Source organism: Protopterus annectens, chromosome 7.part0, assembly GCF_019279795.1.
Source record: "Protopterus annectens isolate FY-2018-M chromosome 7.part0, PAN1.0, whole genome shotgun sequence".
Classification (NCBI taxonomy): domain Eukaryota; kingdom Metazoa; phylum Chordata; order Ceratodontiformes; family Protopteridae; genus Protopterus; species Protopterus annectens.
In genome coordinates, this window is record NC_056739.1 from 700,055,251 (window position 1) to 700,073,633 (window position 18,383).

Sequence of the window (18,383 nt, forward strand, 5' to 3'; positions counted from 1 at the left end):
CATAGGGCATCTGTTTTAGGCCAGTGATCCTCTTGGTGAGGTACTTCTGTGGTCTTTCCAGCTGTTGCAGGTGTCTTGTAAGGTACCTCACAAATGGGGCGTTGTACTCTATGATTGGTCTGATGAGTGATGCGTAGAGGAGTACAATGACCTCTTTTGATCTGGATGCAAACACTTTTGTGATTAGGTGGGTCACACAGAAGGATTTTCTAACAACTTTGGCAATGTGATTATCAAAGGAGAGATTACTATCTACTTGGGTCCCCAGATCCCTTATTACATCTTCCGTATTTAGGGGGCAACCACCTATGTGGTAGTTTGTGGGTACTTTGTTTTTTCCAAAGGGGATGACTATGCACTTTTTGGCATTTAGCTTGAGGCCATGGTTCTGACACCAGGTATCTGTCTCAGTGAGACCCTTTTGCAGGATGTCTGTGTCAACCAGAGAGTCAATTATAGCCCCTAGTTTGCAGTCGTCTGTGAACTTGGTCAGCCATAGTCCTCCTGTGCTTGCCTGTACCTCTGAGAAGTATATGCCGAACAGGAGGGGTACTAGGACTGAGCCCTAGGGAATGCCACTAGTAACCAATTTAGTGTCAGATCTAGCTCCCACAGCTCTTACCATGTGTGTTCTGTCCATGAGCCAGTTGGCAATTCATCTCATGACGTAGGGGTTTATGTTCAGGCTGGTGAGCTTGTCTATAATACCAGAATGGGGAATGGTGTTGAAGGCCTTTGCGAGGTCTAGGTAGGCTGTGTGGACCACCTTTCCCTCGTCTATAGCCTTGGTAACTGTCTCAAAGAAGTCCACCAGATTTAGGAGGCATGATCTGCCCTTAACAAAACCAAACTGGGTAGGGTCCAGTGTTTGGAGGTTCCCAATGTCCCTGTTAATGAGATCCATGATGATGCACTCCATAGCCTTGCAGACCAAGCTAGTCAGGCTTATAGGGCGATAGTTCCTGGGGTCTGTTGTGGCTCCACCTTTGTGGAGCAGAATAACCATTGCTGTGCGCCACTCTATGGGCACATAGCCTGTGGAGAGGCTGGGTTTGAACAGTGTGTTTAGGTGAGGGGTTAGTTCATCTTTGAGGTCATGTAGGACACAGCCTGTGACACCGTCCATTGATGCTGTGTTTTTGGTTTTAGAGAGGGCTGTTTTAACCTGAGTGTCAGTGATTTCAGGGGCACTACATTCTTCTGGTATGGTTATGGGCCCTTTTGGGGGTGAGAGGGGGTGAAATTTGCACTGAACCTGTCTGTCAGGATGTTGGCAATATCGATCGGTTCAGTGTATTTTGTGCCATTCTGCACTAACTCCAAGCAGACCTGAGAATTGCCACTTAGATTCTTGACATAGCTAAAGAATGCCTTTGGAGTGGTCAATCTGTTTTGAATTAAAGTATATGTGTGATAGTCTATCTTAAATCAACTGTCTGATGAAGCAATGGTCACCATTGTGAAAGTGCTCACCATTTTGTATTAAAACAGAGAATTTTTATCTAAGTTGTGATCCTGCCTTTATTCCAGTTATCTTCTCCATTGGGCATTTGTTGTTCGTGTATTGCATATACTTTGGGCTGGTTGGAATTGTTTAGATTATGATATCTGTAACAGTTGCAATATATCCTACAAATTCTGTAGCAGGTGTTGCCCTGTTTGACGATCAGTCTCTGACCACTGGTCGGAAAGAATGAAATACCATGAACAAATTATTTCATTGAAGGCAGCCCTCAGATGACGGATCTACTTCAGATGACTGACAAACCAAAAGACTGAATCCCTGAAGACTGAAACTTCAAAATACTGAACACATTTTTAATGCAGGGGCAAGCCCTCCTCCACCCCTCACATGGGGGGGGGGGCTGCACCCCCACAATCCCTGCTAACTATATATACCAAGTCCAAGATGGCACAACAGTGACGAAGGGGCAAATTCATCATTCAGTATTTTGAATTTTCAGTCTTTTGTGATTCAGTCTTTTGGTTTTAAAGTCTTCTGAAGTAGACTCATTTTGTTATATTAGCTTGTGACCTACATTTATTTTCATTAGTAATTAGGATAAAATTTAAAATACATGATCAGGGAAGCAACTTGATAAAGCTTTGCAGCTACAAGATCTGGGGTCACAGAGCATGCGTCTCAACCTGCAGACATTGAAATTCTGTACAAAGGCTCTTGAAAAGTAAGTTCATCTGGTCAAATATCTGGACAACTAATTAGCATAAAATTGTATATCTATTTGTGAAACTCCTCCCCCTCCCAGTTTGCACTGGCATGCATTTTTGGAAGGAAAGCACAAACATCTGTCACTATTTAGTGACTGCAATCAATAGCAGCTTGCTAGTAAAACACAACTTTTGCTAGAAACAAATCAAAATATGTGACAAATCAAGGTATTCAGGCACTGCAGTAAAGAGTGAATGTCACATTGCTAAATGCATTCAGCCAACAAGCAATGCAACCAATAAAATGCCACCAACCACACTCATCTAGCATAGTAAAAAAAGTTTCATTCTCTTGGTATTATGACCACCTACCAAGGCTTTGGCACCAAACATTTGTCTGTGTTAGACCTTTCTGAAGGGTGCTATCTTTTTTGGGGAGAAGAATTCAGTGACTGCTCCCGGTTTGCAATCATATGTGATCTTGGTCAGCCAGAGACCTTTAACATTGGCTTTGACCTCTGAGAAGTAGATGCCAAAGAGGAGCAGACTCAGCATATAGCCCTGAGGGACTCCATTGGTGACCAGCCTCTTGGTAGCAGAGGCATTGCTTATTGTAATGTTTTCGGTCTAGGCAATGAGCCATCTAGCTATCCAGTTGTGATAATCTAGGATGGTCTTCGAGTAAGAATGTTGCCTAGGACATGTAGGATTTTTCCCATTTGCACAGTAATCAGAATCAGCTAGAAGAGATGTTAACATGTTTTGTTAGCCATTGAGTTGCATAATTGTCCTATTATTTGTAAAAAAAAAATGAAGCTTCTTCACACCTGACAATGTGGTAGAACAAATGAACATATTAAAAGCAAATCTTAGTATATCTGTCTTTCTCTGAGGTCTTCATTCTATTCAGCAAAATGCAATGTGGTGAAGAGCGCATTTTTTTTAGATTACCACAATGTCCTTCTTTAATATGTGATGCTCTCAGACATTCCCCAGACAAGCCTGTCTACATTTGTGCCATGATTCTCCATCCTGCCATGTAACACAGTCCATTCAGCTGCATCACAGTGAGAAGTGTGTTGTTTACCAGCAGGACCAGACCTCTGCAAATCCAACACTTACATGCTATCACAGAGGTACTCTCACACTATAATTGTGTGATCAGAAAGGTTCCTGTTTTCTGTGTATTCTTTTTATTTATGCAGCCTTCACTCAGCCTAGCTGACAGAACTCATGTCCATATCCCTATGTTATGCCCTGTTTAGTTATTACAATTCCTTCAGTGACCTTGCAGTGCAGAGAGATAAAGACTTTACTGTGCCCCATATGACGAGTGTTAACTAGTGGAATGGGTGCTTGGGAGGTCATGGGGAGCATGGATGTAAGTTGCCAGTGTTGTCTCACCCAAACTGGGAGGGAGGGGGAGGCAAACCTAGGCTTACTGCAATAAGCAAAGTATGAGCTGGTAAGCTTTGTGCTGTATAAGCAGTGTACCTTTTAGTCAGGAGGTTGTGCATGCACATCCCAAGGCAAGCAATAGCAAAGCCGGCACTACAAAGTAATGGAGTTAGGCATACTCCTAAGTGGCATTAGCATTACAATGCTCCATCAGCATCAAACACCTCATCTGGACTAGACATGGCATAGTTTGAGCCCAAAGGAGGCCGAGGAGGGTCTGGTACTCCTGGACAATGAGGAGAAGAGCTGGTGGTAGCTGATGGTCAGCTATGGGGAGGTGAAAATAGGATTTACAATACCAGTCACTCGCTTCTTTTCAGCTTATAGGCAGTTGTGACTTTAGTTTTCATCGGTGGCCTGCAAGTACACTGAGCAATGCACCTTAACCATAGGTGTAGAATCATTTCACTTTGGGCACATAAACAGTAAGTGTGTCTGCAATTTGTCATGAAAACAAAGTGTGGAAAAAACTGCCCATGGGGTTCAGGGGGTGAGGTCCACTTTGTTCATTAATGGGGTGAGAATGAGTCAAGCAGAGTAGAGTAAGTTCATAACCTTTGATGTATAAAAGAGAGGACCAGCACATTAAAATAAAAGTCCATGCAATTATCTCTGAATGAAGTGAATGAGGGAGAAGAGTGCTTTGTGGTGAACTAAAGTGCTAAGAAAATAAAATGGGACTCAACATTTCCATAATTCTACAGTACACAGAGACATCATTCATTAAATGGTGGAGGGGGGGTTAAAGTCAACATGAGGTGAAGGAAGGAAGCAAGGGGTGCAAAAAAGTAGCATATGCTTAACATAAGGGTAGCAGAGAAGGGGGGGGTGTCATCTCAACCCCCAAAGGTCTAACAACTAATATCAGATAACTTTTTGATAATGACTGCAGACTGTCTGGCAAATATTTTGTAATGAATAAGCTTAACGGCACTTTTTCTGAACCACAATAAATAATCCAAAACAATCAAAAACAACAAAATCAGGAAGACAGATGTGGACATTAATGAAACACTTCACTAGAACAAAGCAACAGTAATGCCCTGTATAGTGTTTTTTTTTTTTTTTACATTTTAGTATTCAACAAGACAAAGAGCTCATAAAATGTTAAGCAGAAGTGGGCCTTTCCAAGTGTAGATACAGGGATATTTCTCTGAAGGACTGAACGATGGGAAACATTGATCAACTTTAAATGCTTAAAGATCAACTGCAACTGAATGCTTACCTTTTAAAAAATAGATATTTTACTCTGTTTCCATCCTCAAGGTGTCCCAGTTGCAGACAACCTTGCTGGCTGGTGAAAATGAGATTCTGTGGTAGAAAAAGACTGCTGCTGGCCTTATGATCAGCTAAGGCACAAATAGCTTGTTCTGGGATTCGCATCGATACTTGATGATGCAAATGAGTGGAATAGCTTTTCCTCTCCACTGAACAAAAAGAGTTGTCATTTTGAACTTCAGCATGAGGAATTAGTACAAGCAGCACCAGAAAAGTAATGTTTTATTGAAAATTCAACCAATACAAAGGTGTGGTACCAGTAATCAGAAAATAGAAAAAAATGCACCATGGAGGTATCAGCAATAAAATCCACTTTCATTGTAAAAATTTAGCACTTTTGTCCCTCCACAATGGGGACTTCATCAGAATGCTAAAATCTTCCCTCCAGTCCTTTAAATAACATGGTGATGTCAGTAATTGGTAAAGTACTGACCAATAATACACTAACATAAATCTCTTTGCCTGGTTACAGTAATTAATGTGGTATCAAAATTTCAAACGTCTGAGTATATCACATGTTGCTATTTAAACTCATAAAAACTGAAAATTAATACATTGTTCTTTTCCATACCACCGTTAATATAAAAGCAGTTTTCCTACAATTTATCTGTTTTCTCTTTCAGCACTGGGGCTATTGACAAAGATTCATCCAGACCTGGCGGTATGGTTGCTGCAAGCCTCAGCTGCCATTGCAATTCTTTTTTAACCAATAGGTTCTTTCAATCCCCCCCTCCTTCTGAAATCTATTTCTATTGTTTCCAATATTCCAAATCTGAATTTAACAAAACTTTTACATAGGAGAGAATGCCTGGATAAAGCATTATTTTCTTTTTTGTTCTTAATCTCATACGTGTGTTTGTGTATTCTGTTTTTCAAGGATCGTTCAGTTTTTTTCTACATAATATGCTTTGCAGGATTCACATATGGCCAAATAAATTACCCTAGATGTAAGGCAGTTCCCTTTCTTAAATATGACTTTACTTTTCATAATGTTTTCCAGAATAATAGTTGTCTCACTGTTTATAAAACGACACTGCCTACAACTATCACAAGGTCATTGCTTGTCATCACCTTTTTCTCAAGCAATGCCTTTACATTTCTTCCTACTCTGTTAATAAAAATGGGTTCTTCTCCCACCATTTTCTGATGTCCCGATTCACCCTAGAAATATTCCAATTCTTTTTAGTAATATTCTTGATACCACCTGAAAAGGAACTATATTCTATGACACATGCCTTTTCATAATTTTTATGCTGTATAATAGTTTTGCAGTTATTCTGGTTTGAGGGGGCCCATCCCAGCACTCAATTTTTACAATAAAAGTGGATTTTATTGCTGATACCTCCGTGGTGCATTTTTTCTATTTTCTTTTTATTAAAAATTTTAAAAAAAACTTGTATTGAAACACTGCTGAATCAATGCATATTTCCCTCGTTCATCCCAGTGATATTTATGGCCTAGCAATTCCATGCCAAGGAAATGAAAATGGATGGACACATGCAAAGTGAACTTTAAAGCCTAGCATTGCTAACTGATCATAATTCTCAGTGATTCACCTGAAAAAATAAAACATTTTTACAGAGACAGGGCAGAAATATAAGGCCAAGCCATTGTCATTGTGCAAAATCAAGGACATTTGAGAGGTATGGTTGTACTCACTGACATCATGAAGCTATACATGGGCTATTTACTCCCAGCTCAGCAGCTGACAGTAAACTAGAAATGACTGAGGAGACATTTAATTATTTTAAAGTTATTTCTGTTTTAAAAACAGCTACCATAAACACTTCAAAAACATAGCTAGGGAACACTTAGAAAGGTACGAGTGTATCACGGACAACATCCCATTATTTTATTTTAAGATAGCCCTTAGAAGAATTCCTTAAATTCCTGAAACACAGTAGTTATTAGGTAATTGTAGAAACAACCAAGTGAAGCTGAGATGGGACATATCAGAAGGTTCTCATAAGCAGTGTTAAACTACAGAAAAGACAGCATGTGGAGTGATACAGGAACTGATGGAACTGTCTTCTTTGGTATGCTCATAAGAAAGACTGGCCAAAGAAAGCAGAGCTGGCTGTATGTGTATTTGGCAATAACACAATTTTGTATAGGGTGCACAGGGTGACTTTCTGTGTCTGGAGGTAAGCCCTCAAGAATTATAATCCATTACATGCAAAGTGGTATAACTACAGAGGTATGCAACAGCATGACAAAGTACTGCATAGAAGGTGCTAAACATGAACATATCAGAAAGGGATACTGTTTTTAATCACTATTTGTTATATATTGTTTCTTCATTTCGTTGTTGCACACAATCTGAATGTAACCATCTAATTACAACACCATTAGGTCCAAGGAACAGAGAGTGATTGTGGGTGTCTGTTATGTTGTTCTGATGACTGTAAAAGTGATCTGCAGTATGACAGAACTACAAGTGTGAAATTTGCAGATTTATAAGGCCTTAACTATGCCTCAGATGATCAGAATTTGAGTACCATTTCAGGTCACTGGAAGGGACTGCTGAGGGGTAGAAATGAGCAGATAATGCCAACTCGCAAATCCCTGGGGAAGGGAGGCAGCAAGACCCACTAAACTGGTGAGTCTAGCTAGCAAACCGGAGCACTGCAGGACAAAGTTATGTAATAGTGGCTACACTCTGCACGTAAGCCAGAAGTCATGGTATGTGGAGAGCCATCGCCCTTCTAGGCAACATCATGGGATACCTGTTAGCCTCTAATGAGAGGAGTAAGACTGTACAGGAAGAGACCTCTCCTAACTACAGCAAGCTCAGTATATAATATGCCTACAGTACATTTATTGACAATAATGTACATTTATTCTAGATTTTGTTAGTGACATCTAGGTGGAAGATCCTATGTTCTTTTTGCTGTAATATTAGTAAGCTCAATTTGTGAGACGCAGCCATATACTTAGAGACAGCATCCTGATGGCAGCATCCAGAAGACTTGCATACAATCAAGGTCATGCACAATTTAGGTAATGATTAGATGCGAATGATACTGTATACTTGCAAAAAATGTTCTTCAGCTGGCTCCAAACATCTGATGGGTTTACAACGACTTAGTAATTAATAATTTTACTCTCCTACTATTTCTAGCACAGAAAGCTACCACATAATTTAAATAGAAGGAATCAGTAAAAACAGCTTGGAAATATAAACATGCTGCAGTTCAAAGACTGCAGTACATTAAAACAGTAGGCAGAGATGCTTTATGAGGGAGACATGTTACGGTACAGAACTGGTACTGGTGCGACCGATTGTCCTTCCTCCCCACCTTGATGCAGAAGCTCACAGAGGGTCAGCATTATCCTGAGAAACATAGATTTTCACAAAGATCATCTAAGTGTCTTATAAAATGTAATTTCTGAATCCCAATGCACCTACATCCACTGCCTCACTCTGTTTACTGACTGATAACTATTGGTGCCCTCAATTATGGGAGGAGTGTCAGTGACTGCAGAGAAAGTGTAGGTATGCAGGCAAACATGGAATGTATTCTTAAAAGAGTGGGTTGTTATATGGTCCCAGTCTTAATCCAGGATAGGTGAGTGTCAGATCCTAGGAAACTTCCTTTGGACAAAAGCCAAACCTGTACAGCAGACACAGTTAACACTTAGGAGAAAAGGGAGGAATAACATCAGCTCAGAGTTACAGATTGCAAAATGCAAGATTGTTCTTCAAAACCACAGGCAATGAATCATTTCAAGTAGTCAGCTTGTGAAGCCTTTACTTTACAATTTATTGATACAATTAAGAAATACACAACAAAAGTAATTTTATTTTTAACATTTATAGTTATTAACTACAAGTGGGAACTGAGACAGTGCTTTTATTACGTATGGATCATTTTTGTTAACATAAACAATGTTGATCAAACAAATGACATTATACTGACATATAAGAGCAAATTACTTCCAACAAAAGTTTCAAAGCATCAGTGACAAAACCTGGGTAAACAGAAAGTATAATGAGAAAAGACAGGTACATAGCTTTATTTATGTTTATATGTCAGGAACTCAAATTACAACAGTTTCTCCATGGAATATGAAAATTTAACAAAAGCAATTTAAAAGTACACTCAGTCTTCATTAACAAATGTTGCAGGTGTTATACATTCACAAGAAATATTAGCAGAGGCAGGAAAAAGAGCTTTAGTTCAAAAGTTTCATTACAGGATATTTAGTACATGGACAATAATCCTCTCTGCACCCCAGGACTACTCTATGATACCATTTAATGTCATTTTTCTAAAATAACCAGACTCTGTCCTGGAAACCATCCGGTAGTTAGCTTAGAGGATTATGGCTCTGAGATGTTAAATATCTTGCTTCCTGTGCTTGGGGTACAGGCTTTGATTCCTTCCACCTAGATCTGCCTGTTGTGTGACTCTAAGCATGTCACTTAAAAATACGGTGCTCTAGGGTTGTCTCTGAAAAGGGGCAGCTGTGTCCAGTGGGCTTATCCAGTTAACAAACAGGTAAAAAGAAAAAATAATAAATATTCAAGTTCTAATGTGAAAAGCAAAAACTGTAGCCATATGAACACCCAAGCCTTACAGGCAATAAAGACAACAAAATAAAATTTCAATAAGCATGAAGAAAGATTATTACAACAAGTAGAGCAGAGAGAAGTGAATAAGACCAAATGCAGCAGTATGCACAACTCAATGGGAAAACAGTGACATTTCAGAAAAAGCTGAAATTATGGTGACAAACACACATGATAATCAACATCAAATGCATGCAGCATTAACACCAGATGCAGTCTAAATAAGTATCTATTACAGTTGCCACCTTTTCAAATGGCCAAAGTGGGACAATTGTGGTACAGACATCAGATTTTGCGGACCAAAACATACCCATGGCCAGTACAAAGGACAGAACATAACAACATATAACCAATGCAACAGCAATTCTAGGTCTGTTAGACACTTCATATAACTATTTTGTCACGTAGCTGTCATAGCCAATGTACATCGTCTTACAAACTGTCATGCTGTAACTGTAACTTTGGGGAATTGTCATTTACTGGGCTTGTGACAAATGCTTCAAATATTCCAACTTAAAGGAAGTTGTAAGATTTGCTATTTCAAGGGTTACAGCACTTCCACAGCTTTGCAAGTAGAGTGGCTAATGCTGGCCTCAGGGTGTGGCTTCTGCAAAGAATTTAAATGGGTCTCCATGTCAAATCCAGTCCATCTAGTCACTAATCCCCATGTGGTGACCATGAACATACAAGTGTTCTTGCCTGAATAGTCAAATGAGACATTTCTTCTTCAAATGGTTGTGAATAAAATGTGTGCCACTTAATGGTGTAAGGAAGGCAACAACACAATGGAGACAAAAGCATCTGAATCTCATGTAGTATGGATGAACACTCTTCAGAGGTAAAAAACAGTGTGTCCTTCAGCTGAGACTAAGACATTCTCTGTATCTGTATAGTATGAATGTATTACTCCTGTTTATTACTGTGAAACATTTCTAGTTACATAATTATATCACTCATTTCTCCTCTGTCTTTAAAGTAGCAGAATGTAATGAAAATCAGGGTTGACTGCAGCCATTCAGCACTGCCAGTCACACTAGTTCTGAAAAAAATGTCACAGAATGAGCTTTCTAGTCCAAAAAGAGCCATGTGAAACAATAACCACTCACAGTTTTGAGGTCGAAGAATTTCATTTCAGCTGCTCAAGTTTTCTTTTCAGCTTTGCCAGCATTTTCTGTACCTGAATAACGAACAATAAACCTCTGTTAATAATTCCAAGATGGATGGCCAACAACTACATCAAAACCTTCCTTTAAGATCTGAGGCTTTAATTTCAAGTTTATATTTCATTATATTTTGGTATATAAATTATTTGTTCCATATTAACATCATATTGATTCACTATATTCTGTTATCGGCATATAATACCTGTGACTCTCAAAGAAAAAGTATAGTTCCCCTTTTCATGCCAGAACACAAATTACTTTATTTTGTATTCATGTCAATAGATCCACAGTAGTTCAGTTGATCACAAATCCACCAAAAAATATTAGCCAAAAGCAGTTTTGGCAAAAATATGTAAAAAGAAAAACTTTTTTTGGAATGGAGCAAGCCCCTCAGAATCTTCCATGTAGTGGGACAGCCCCCACACCTCCTGAATGTAAATATACCTACTTTGATGCTGCACAATGGTGAAGAAAAAGGGAATACTCCACTATCACTAAACATGCTTTCAGTTAAACTTTTTCAGCCAATTTGCACTCGATGGAACTACCTTCACTAGAATGACACAATCCCCCCTTTCTCCCATACTAACTCTAGAGCAATTCCCTCCTCATATCAAATATTTTAATCCCCTTCTCAATGTTGAATGTAACAATTCTTGTCTTCTGCTTCTCATATGTTCATAGGTAAATTCTAGGCTAGCTGCCCTTGTGGGTCATTTTAAGTCTAGCCAATTTCCCTTTTTATGTTCGATTTAACCTATCCAATTTGGTTAGAGATAGACCTTACCCCATCCCATGGTTGACAGCTATACATTACCCCTGATTAGAATAACTGGGATCATACCATAGGTAATTTGAGGGGACCCATGCAAGGAGCTGCCTTTGTCCATTAGTAGTAACGGAGGCAGTCCTGGGGTAACTCTTCTATGTCCCATACATATATCCAAGTTATGCTTGAATATGTACAGGGATGAACTCTGTTTTATGTGAATGGGGAGTCAGTTCCAAACCAGGGGTATCCTCAGTGAGATATACTTGTCCCTCCAAACCATTCTGTTGATGTTGCTGAAGAGGTTTAGATCCATAGACCAAGTACTTCTGATTCCATTTGTCTTTATGATGTGCAGTAAATCCATCAGTATTGGGTTGGAGGATGCCTTGTGTGCCAGACACAGGTCACCTCATAGCATGTACTTCATGCATCTCTTCTAACCCATCTGAATACAGTCTCTCCCTGCCAGTATAGAACCCTCATGCCTCAATCACAAGACAATACTCCAATTCACAAATCACGGGGAGCTCCAAGAAGCAAAGGAATGGGTGGGGCTAATCAGAATGGGCTTGGATTCTATTACAGCAGGTCAGTAACCCATACTTGTGATGGGTATCTTTCACTATCATTCACAGACTGCCTCAGTATGTATCTGCTCATTATACCCACTTTACTGGCTATATACACCTCAGATGCATGCCTGCAATCAAGAAGTCCAGTCTTTAGTAAAATGTAGCCCTAGGGAAATTACTCTGTGGACTCCCCAGATGTACAGTAGTCCCCTCCACCTCCCCAATGCCCCTCTTTTTTTCTTCAGATCCTGGGCCCACAACATCAAGATAGATGACTTTTTTCTTGTTTTTTCACACTTTGTTTTACTTCATAGCTTTACCCATATGTCTTAATTTTTAGATCAAGACTCTACTGTAATAATTTTGGAGGAAGGAACTGAATTAAACCAGGGATTTGGGGTTCACTATTCCTCAGAAGTCATAAGTTTCTAGATACTCTGAGATGTGTCTTAGAGCTTTTGTATAACCTTTTGATCTAATGAGGGCCAGTACAAAAAAAGTGTTAAGTAAAGTAAGAAATTGACCCTTATTTGTTCCTCTGAGGAAAAAATGTCCTGTCTAAATCTTAACGTTGAACGCTAACAAAACAGTATTTCCATAATAAACTGAGCAGAGAAATGTTTGCAAAGATATATAAATTATATTTGGGAAAAGTGTCTGCCTTCCTACCCCTCCCAAAAAGATGGTTATCTTCTGTATACCCCTCTGGTGTTAGACTGGGATGAATGTAAAAGCATAAATGGCCATTGGCTACAGACCTATGTCATGCAGCCAAGGGCCTGGGGAAAGACACCAAAGCACATTAATAGAACTAATAAAAACTATCATCCATGTCCAGTGGAACTACCACATTAACACATTTCCTATGCCCAACAGAAAGTAACAACTGTTTTGTTTAGTATAACAACTTCCCTTCATCATGTCCATTGCAGCAATTGTCCTTGTAACGTGGGACATAATGAATTAGTTGCTGAATGGAACTACTTTGTTATGTCTGCAAGAAAAAAATTCACCTTGCAATTAAAGGCTAAGAGGTGAAGTTCTTGAAAAGCACTTCAAGAACACATGCAATGGAGTTATGATGTGATAACTGATTATAATTCATTCATTTGTCATACGTGAGGCTTTTATGTGCAGTAGTCAATTGGAAATAATATATACCTTGTGGTATGATGCACAACTGAAAATATTCAAGAACACATTGTAAATGTTAATACTGCATACAATGGAACTATAATCTCAGGAAGACTTACATCACTGTGTATTTCCTGAAAAAACAGAAGTCTGTAATAGCAGATTAACATGTTTTCAGTCTAACACTAGAGGAAAAAACAGTTTGCATAAATAAAATAAATGACGGATGAAATGGGGTGATATTTTGAATAGATCCTCAAAGACATATGTTATTACTAAAGCACACCATGGTGGGACAGTAATACAGTAAATGTGCACAGTGAAGTACATACTTTAAAGTGATTTTGTAGCTATGATCACTACTACAGAGCTCTAAAAGCACTCAATAGCACACCACCTATATTGTAGTCCATCACCAACTTGTATTTCTTTCTGCATAGGTATTTGGCATGCCACTTGCTGGAAGATTTAAAGTTTTTTTTTTGTAATAACTGTCATCTGGTTATATCAACTAAGTGAGAAATAGTTTGCTAAAGAATTCCTTTTTCAATTTTACAGTTTTTCTTTAGTCGCGTAAGAGGTTTTAATTCTGTGTGTTTGTTATGTGGACTTTCTTACCCAAGAACATTGCTGTTAGGATGTTACTAAGTAATTTTTGAGAATAAAATATCTGTACCATCTATTACAGATGTATAAATTCCCTTCCTGTATCTTCAATAATAAGCTTCTCCTTTATTGAAACACAATGACATCATTCGTGATCTTCAATACTGCACTTGTCCTGCCTTTTACCTAGTGTACAAAAAAATGCTTCCTAATATAAGACAGTGTAGGTACTGCTGAAGAAGCAGAAACACATTACACAGAAAAAAATAACAGCTGACGAGAAAAACAATAGCAACAATATCACTGTTAGACTCTGTGGAAACAGTGTAGTTAGCATGTTAAATCTGTAGCTACAAATGATTTAGACTTAACTTCCTTACCTGTCAAAAGCAGATTATAAGAAGCATGAGTCATACTAATTGTCTGTTATCTAGCTCTGTTTGCCACCCACCCTCACTTACACAACTGCTTTCCTATGGTGAGTGGGGGGGGGACTTTGTCATAAACACAAAAGATCTGTGAAAAATAAAAAATTTTCTTAAAACAAGTAATTTAGTTATTCCATTATATACCTGTCAGTATAATATGACTAAAGTAGAAGGACTTACTGAAACATCTGTATAAGATCACATGATGTGCTCTATGACAAAGGTACAGGCACTACCTGTTTTATAAATTAAAAGCTAGACCACTGAATAAACAAGCATTATATTCTGTGACAAATAAAAGTTATCTAAAATGTATTTATTTGTTTATTGTCTGAATGGGTAGCTGCCCGTTTTCATCAGAGGCCTGGGAAGAAAAGCTCCAAAGTATTTCAAAAACATTTTAAGAATAATTTTACAAGCTTCAAAATAGTACAAAAAACATCTGCAGTTTAAATAATTATACCAAATTAGACATAATGTGACAACAAGGGGTAAAAATAAATACACCTGATATGACAATAATTTAATATTTAGAGAAATTTTAGCTAGCTTAGATAAATTAAAATTTAATTTAGTATAATACAATCAGAAATTGTAATGTGAAGTGAGAGGGGAAAAAACATGGTTATGGCACACATAGAGAGTCAGGGGAGAGAAATTGATTGAAGTAATGAAGTGAGCAAAGAAGGGAAGGTAAGGCAATATAAGGTATGAATGGGTACTTGTCCGTAATTAGGAATATAGTTTAACCTGGGGTTGACACAGACAGATTTTATCTAGGAAGGTTTCAACGTGGTTTTAAAGGACTGGAGGGATGGTACTGACCTGATGGTTTTAGATAAGGAATTCCAGGCCTTAGCAACATGGTATGAAATTTATTCAGTTATTAGCCTGTTTTATCTCTTATGATGAACAGGTCAAGGCCTAATTTTTTTCCTATTTTTCGATCAAACAGCCTAGCATAGGGAAGTTTTTGGTACAAAATAACTTTGTATAAGCTTCTGTTAAAATTTGTAAACCCATACTACTTTGCAGAAATTGGAAATCAAATTTTCCTTGTAGTTGTTGCAACATTTAAAGTTTCATAATAGATAATGTGCTGAAATATTAATCTCAGTAATACTGCATTGTTTAGGAATTGCTACAGTGAAACCTCTTGATCTTTTACAAAATGTCTCATGTGATCTATGTCATACTTTGGTCAGTGAGCACTTGTCTACATTGGAGATACCAACAGAAAATGTAATGACACAAGCAGTAAAGCAGGAATGTAAAGAAAAAAACTCCACAGTTTTTTGGTTCAACATTTTCTCACATATCAAATATTAGAGCTAGAATTGTGTGACGCATAACCAATTCAAACTGATAACAGTTTGTTACCACATCAGCTCCTTCATTTTGCAGTTTGATACCCTATGCCTTAATGGATTAAACAATGAATTTGCTGGAAATTTGTAAAAATTTAATTGACTAAATGAGCTTTTCTTGTTATTTGTTTTACATCTGTCTGCCTTCGGTCCCTCCCCCCCTCTCTCTCTCTCTAAATATATATATATATATATATATATATATATATATATATATATATATATATATATATATATATATATACTTACTGTCATTCTTTTACATTTTTTATAATTCACCTTAAAGGTGGTAAGGTTGAGAAAGCAGGATTTTAGTTTCTTTTAAGGATTTTTATTGACATTTTTCACCACATATGGAACATCAATCGGAGAAAATAACACTGTGCTCCTCCTTTATCTCTCTCCCGAGTCATACCAGACTTTTGTTCTGTTTATATTCAAGAAACCCTCTTAAAAGTTCATGATTCATTTGGATTAAAGATGTACAAGAGAATACCATAACTGCAGAATAATATCGCTTTGAATACTAATACCTGCGCAGACATCATGACAAAGGCAGAGATGTAAGTACAATGGATATTACCAAATATCTCACATATGGTCAACAGTACACAAACCTTTAATTTACTGGAAGAAAAAATGGGCATGAATAAAGATAACTACTAAAATTCTGTTTAAGGGGCTTAAGACTGACATCAACAGGTACTTCACAACTTCAGCTCAGGTGTCATTAAAGAAAACAGTGGCAAGTTATAAGAAGGATTATAGCAAGTAAGGAAGCATTAGAATGGGACACAAATTGGGCCTAAATGATATCTTAAAAAACTGAGCATCTAGAACTGGTGTTTACCTATGAGGAGTGATTCATGAAACACAGATATAGAAGAATGGTAAGAAATCTCATATGTAAACTGGTTATTTAAGCAAAAAAGAAATACATTTCTGTTAAGGATATTTATTCAAAATGTCTTCTTCTACAGTATCATGATAGATTAGTTTGCATTACATCCCGTGATAGGTTTGTTAACTTTAAGTAGTCCACCCTTCCCTTTACCTTTCCTTCTTGTCATTGTGCTTGTTCACTGTCTGTGCTTCTGCAGCCTTCGATCCCCTCCAGCGCTCTATCAGTTCTCTGTTCTCATATTCAGTCTTCTGCATTCGCCCTTCCAGTGAGCTATATGTTAGTTGTAGCATGCTATGCTCATCTTGCAGGAGCTGGTAGTTATGTTGCATCTCTTCAAGCTCTTTTTTCAAGTGTATCGCATCTTCTAGATACAGCAGCAATGTCTGCTTTGTACCTAGAAATCCTAAAGACATAAGAAATGTGAATTAACTTTCTGTAACACAAAAGTACAATGAAGATGTAACCAAATGTCACCCAAAATAATACTACAATCATTTCAGATATTTCCAGAACAGATGTCAGTTATTTATTTTCATTTGATAACCACTTAAGGTGGTGAATTTGAAACGAACCCTCTTCAGCCTGAAACAGGAAAAAGATAAAACAGAAGTGAAAAGAAGAGTAACAATGAAACACGTAGTTTTGTCAAAAATTCAGAATGCATGAAGGTTAATATCTTAGCATACTAACATTTTCAATGTGAGAATTCAATTTATTTATACTAGTTTACCTGGTGGGGAAGAAAAAGAACATGTCATCACATCTGAACTTGTGGAGCAAATGCTCAATTCTGCAGTAAAATCGGAAGACTATACATATCTCTAGTACATGCATGGGTGCATTTTGTCAGTAAACAGCTGTTAAGGAAAATGCCTTGCTTGCTGTGACACATCTAGTTAGAGAGAAGAGGGGATATCCACCTAGTTAGGGAGAAGAGGGAATATCCACCTAGTTAGGGAGAAGAGGGAATATCCTGAGAATCAGCATGGAAACAAAGGGGTAATTGTACAGAGATTGAATGGAACACATTTTGGAAATAAGGTGACATACAAATATTGGAAAATAAAATTAAAAAGAATTTCATGACATGAGAAGCCAGCCAGTTTCAGAGAAAGATTATTTTAGAACTGAGAAGAATAGGGCATTTGTGATTTAATCCATGTGTACATTAAGGGTGCTACTAGTGCATGCAAGAGTGATAATCAACGTACAACTGGAATAAAGTTATTTGTTATTTTTGTAACCATATAAATAACAGTGTACTTCAACAGGTGTTCCATGGCTTTGTATACACAACCACAAAAGCAATAATAAATATCTGCATTAGCCACACAACAGACACAATCCAGTTGTCTCCTGATAGCAGATATCAACATAATTTCATGTCTTCAATCATAATCCTTACCATCCTATTCTAATTCCCCCAAATTTCTATTTCATTACTTTACACAGACCTCTTCCTGCACACTTGGCTCTTAATTACCTAATACCTTTTTTAGCTATCTTTATGTCCCTTTTCTTTCATTCTGACATCCATGCCATTGCCCCATGCCCTTGTTGTGTCAGCTGGCACTCCAATCAACCCCTGGTTCAATGCCTCCAGTTTTGCCAGAGTCAGCAAAGACATTCCTGGTGGGGGGTTATACTCTCCAATATTCATCTGGGGAGGTTCCATTTTTATGGCTTAACCATTGTTTCTCTGTAGCTTATCTGAGAAGTGGGCATTCACTGGAGATTTGCAGCATTTTGCTCCACTTCCATGGAAGCTCAGCCATTCCTCCACCCTTTTCCCCTCTTATGAACACACCTCTCAGTGTGCCAGCTCTAGCCTCTACCAGAGACAGATGCAGGAGAAGGCCACAACTTCACCAAAAACCATCCTTCACTGCTGCTCCATCAGTCCCCCAACCCACTAATTGAACCAGGGTCACAGTTGGGCCATATTTAGGGCTTTATCTT

At 38.0% G+C, this 18,383-nt stretch overlaps 1 long non-coding RNA gene across 1 annotated transcript in view; it reads right to left on the reverse strand.

The window, feature by feature from the left end:
• Positions 1–8,660: 8,660 nt before the first annotated feature.
• LOC122806641 overlaps positions 8,661–18,383 on the reverse strand; it is a 48,525-nt gene continuing 38,802 nt past the window's right edge. Inside the window, exons 3-4 of the long non-coding RNA XR_006365530.1 lie at positions 16,575–16,827; positions 8,661–10,655 (exon numbers count right to left, since the gene is read on the reverse strand). This is a non-coding gene — a long non-coding RNA (uncharacterized LOC122806641). The remainder of the gene's footprint in view (positions 10,656–16,574; positions 16,828–18,383) is intronic.